This window comes from Crassostrea angulata, chromosome 7 (genome assembly GCF_025612915.1).
Source record: "Crassostrea angulata isolate pt1a10 chromosome 7, ASM2561291v2, whole genome shotgun sequence".
Lineage (NCBI taxonomy): Eukaryota > Metazoa > Mollusca > Bivalvia > Ostreida > Ostreidae > Magallana > Magallana angulata.
In genome coordinates this window covers 16,718,211-16,721,918 of record NC_069117.1, presented here as the reverse complement: position 1 = coordinate 16,721,918, position 3,708 = coordinate 16,718,211, and the positions used below count along the sequence as shown (strand labels likewise).

The 3,708-nt window shown below is 35.6% G+C and overlaps 1 pseudogene; it reads left to right on the top strand.

Annotated features, from left to right (window-relative positions):
• Positions 1 to 521: 521 nt before the first annotated feature.
• On the top strand, positions 522 to 3,460 carry LOC128156883 (uncharacterized; annotated as a pseudogene).
• Positions 3,461 to 3,708: the final 248 nt, after the last annotated feature.

Below are 3,708 nucleotides of genomic sequence, written 5' to 3'. Positions count from 1 at the left end.
AGCCTTTTAGAAGAAGTTAAAAATGTAAAATTGTTAACGCAAGACGCACGTCGCACGTTACTCAGGTGACCTATTGCTATCTGTGTTCGTCCGTCGTCGTGCGACTTGCGTGTTTGGTGTTGGAGAGTTTACTCAGTGACCTAAAAACTAGTTATCCAAGGCAGATATTGCCTTTTATACTGATAAGGCGCAAATATGCTTTACAGATGTTAGATTCACCTTGAATTTTGAAATTGGCATCATTTCAAACCTCAACAAACAGCACTTCCCCTAACTGTACATTTTCTTTGAATATGGGCATGTTTCTGGGGTCAGGACTCGTGAAATAAACAAATCATTTCTCTCTCACTATGTTCAATTGTTAGCACAATGCAAGACGACGGACGACAACCAATTGCAAAAGGTCACCATATAATAAATGTATTATTTTCATTTCAGTCTCGAACGTCAAAATACTATAAATAACCAGCAAAAGGCAAAAATCCTATCCTAACAAGTACCTCTCACTCATAATAGACGGAATGGATCAAAGTAAGACTCAACTCCCGCACGTTGTGCATGCCATTAAATTCACCTCCGCCATGTGGAAGTTGCGTGTGCACTTGGTAGGGGTGATAGTACATGGGATTGGGGTATACGGCTCTTTTGATTTATTTGATTACAGCCATTCCACCAATCTGACATCCGTATTATTAAGTGTCATATATATGCTAAGGGAGTCTCTTCCGGATGTACTCTCCAAAAAGACAACTGCACGAGGAAAAACACGAACAGGTAATGATTTGCAACATTCTTTGACTATAAAAATTCATCTCAGGTTCCCATATCTTTAAAAGTTTTTTTTTTCTTAGTATAAAACATTATTTCCTTTTTTTCTTTAACAGGTACTTGTTAGCGTTCATGGCATATCTCGTGGAAAAGGGTGTATTAAGAAAGATCAAGGTTTCTTTCTTGATGGTGGGGCATACCCACGAGGTCGACATTGATCAGTATATAAAGATAAGACCATTGTTCTAAAAGTACGAATAATGGTCTTATCTTTGGTTTTTTCTTCATTTAAAAGACCCCCACCCTTTAATTTTCCCGGGGGGGGGGGGGGGATTAGGTTATATACAGTAGAGTAATAAAAGCATGTATATAAAAACACTAATTAAGGAAGAAAAGTGTTCCAAATCACTGATTAAAATTGCAAGATAATGCAATAGCATTATTGTGGCAAAACAAACATACACAAACACACCAATGAAGCTGACCTGTCCTAATGTTTCTTCTGTATTTCAGATTCAGCCACTGGTTGTGTAAGCAGGCAGCCATGATAATGGATAAGCTGAAAGAAGAATTTGAAAAATGCTACACTCCAACACCAACTAGCATCCGGACCTCCAAGGTGTTCAACATCAATGAGGGGCTTTTTCCACACCTGAATACCATAAAAACCACTCCAAGCCACATATCTTAAAAATCACAAAAGACGACAATGACAGGGCAAGAATTTATTGGAAAGAGCGGTCAACAGACAAAGTACGTGCCGTAAAGTAAGAGATGTCAGCAAATGTTTCAAGGTTTTTTGTCAGTTCACTTTTTAAGGCACCCCCCCCCCTCTCTCTCTCTCTCTCTCTCTCTCTCTCTCTCTCTCTCTCTCTCTCTCGCACGCACACACAGATAACTGAGATAAAACAAAAACTAGGGCATATTTTACTCGTATCCAAAAAATAAAATGTATATGTATCTTATTTTTTAGACTTTGAATGCTACTAGCGAGTGTCTCCTGAAGACTCATGTAGAGAACTCGCCAGACACGTTGTAGAGAGCGACTATTCAGAGATCGCCACTTACATCGAGAAGCCAGAGGGAGATATCAATACAAGTTTTAAATACTTAGTTAAAGAGGACGACAAAGAATGGTGGAGGTCATTTTTCGAAAACTATGATGAAATAGGTATTTATTTAGTTGGGTTGAATTTTACAGACAATATTTTTGTTGATACCAATCATTCTCATTATTATTCATGACATCAGTAATTCTTGTTGTTAAGGTACATACTCACAAACTGTTACATGTATTTCTAGGCAATTACACTGAGTGGTTCATTAAAAAAAACCTCGACTCTAAAGCAGGTACTGTATGCTTCTTTTCTATGGATATCAATTTTATCGGTTGGCTCAGTCGATTTATGAATGTGTGTGTGTGTAATTTCGTGGAAACGTCAGTTTTCAGTTTCAGTAAGAAAACTAACTCTTTCTTAATATGTTTTCGTGGAGGATGTAAATTCGTGGGAGAGGGCTTTTCACGAATACCGCGAAAATTGAGCCACCATTAATTCTAATGATTCAACAATATGTTTATTGAATGAATTGCACAATCATATGACCACCCCTTGGTGTTTTATCTACCGCATGGGTTACATGTAAAAACAAGAAAACAGACAAAAATCTTGCAGTTGTTTATTAAAATTCTTTAAAATACTTAAGCGAAAAGTTAATTAACGTGAAATTTTGCCGCATGTTTATCAAGTTTAAGTCTCAGCGTATGGGGCTAGACGTTATAAAAAGACTCGTTTATTTTTAAAATTTACAAAAATAATGCATTTCGTTTAACATTGGCACAGTTGATGGACAAGTAAAGCAATACATTGTTTGTTAAAATTCTTTAAAATACTTAAGCGAAAAGTTAATTAACGTGAAATTTTGCCGCATGTTTATCAAGTTTAAGTCTCAGCGTATGGGGCTAGACGTTATAAAAAGACTTGTTTATTTTTAAAATTTACAAAAATAATGCATTTCGTTTAACATTGGCACAGTTGATGGACAAGTAAAGCAATATATCGCAGTTCCTGTCGTAGTTCTCGAAACTGTTGACAATACTCGCAGATTCCATGCATGGTTTTAAAACTTTGACACAAAGTTAAAAGAGATACACATATAAACAAAGACGGCGTGATTGAAAATAATTTTTTTTCATCTGAAATACAAAGGATTTGCACAAACTGTTATGAAGGAATATGACGTCAAAACTGTACTTCATGTAGTTATAAAGTATCTTTTCAGAAAAGTTATTTCATTTTTCAAAGACGCTTTTACATCGAAGTTTGTGCTTATTTATATGACCTTTATTTTTGTATTTTTATACAATGATTGATAAAATACCATCGAACCATATAACTTATGTTAAAGCTGAAACTTAGCAATCCTTGAAAATTTTATTCACAATCTTTCCTTGTCAAATTCAAGGGGTTCAATTCATGAAAGTAACTTATTCTCGGTGAAGAAAGCAGTGCCCTTAAATATTCAATCTGCCCCGTTCATTTAGGTTTCTACATGCTGATTTGAACTGAACAGCTTTTAACATAATAACAGATTTGACTAGTAACCGATCTTGAACTATCGACTTCCTGTTGTAGGAGGAACATTAGTGGAGGAAAAGGTGAAAAATTGCTCTGATGATTATAAGTATATCTGAAAGGTAACTAGAACACTCTTATTATCCGCTTTGTCTTCTGAGGTAGGGGTTGTATTTCTTTTGTTTCAGAACTAATATATTCGATATTCACAGGACTAGTCCTAAAAATCACAATCATGTCAAAGTTTCGTGAAACTCGTGAAGGAACATAAAATTTGATTGTCAAAAGGGTCATTAAGATGTGACCTTCATTACGTTTCATTAAATTCCTGTGTAGCGATAGGTGAGGGATCGAAGAATACTAAGAT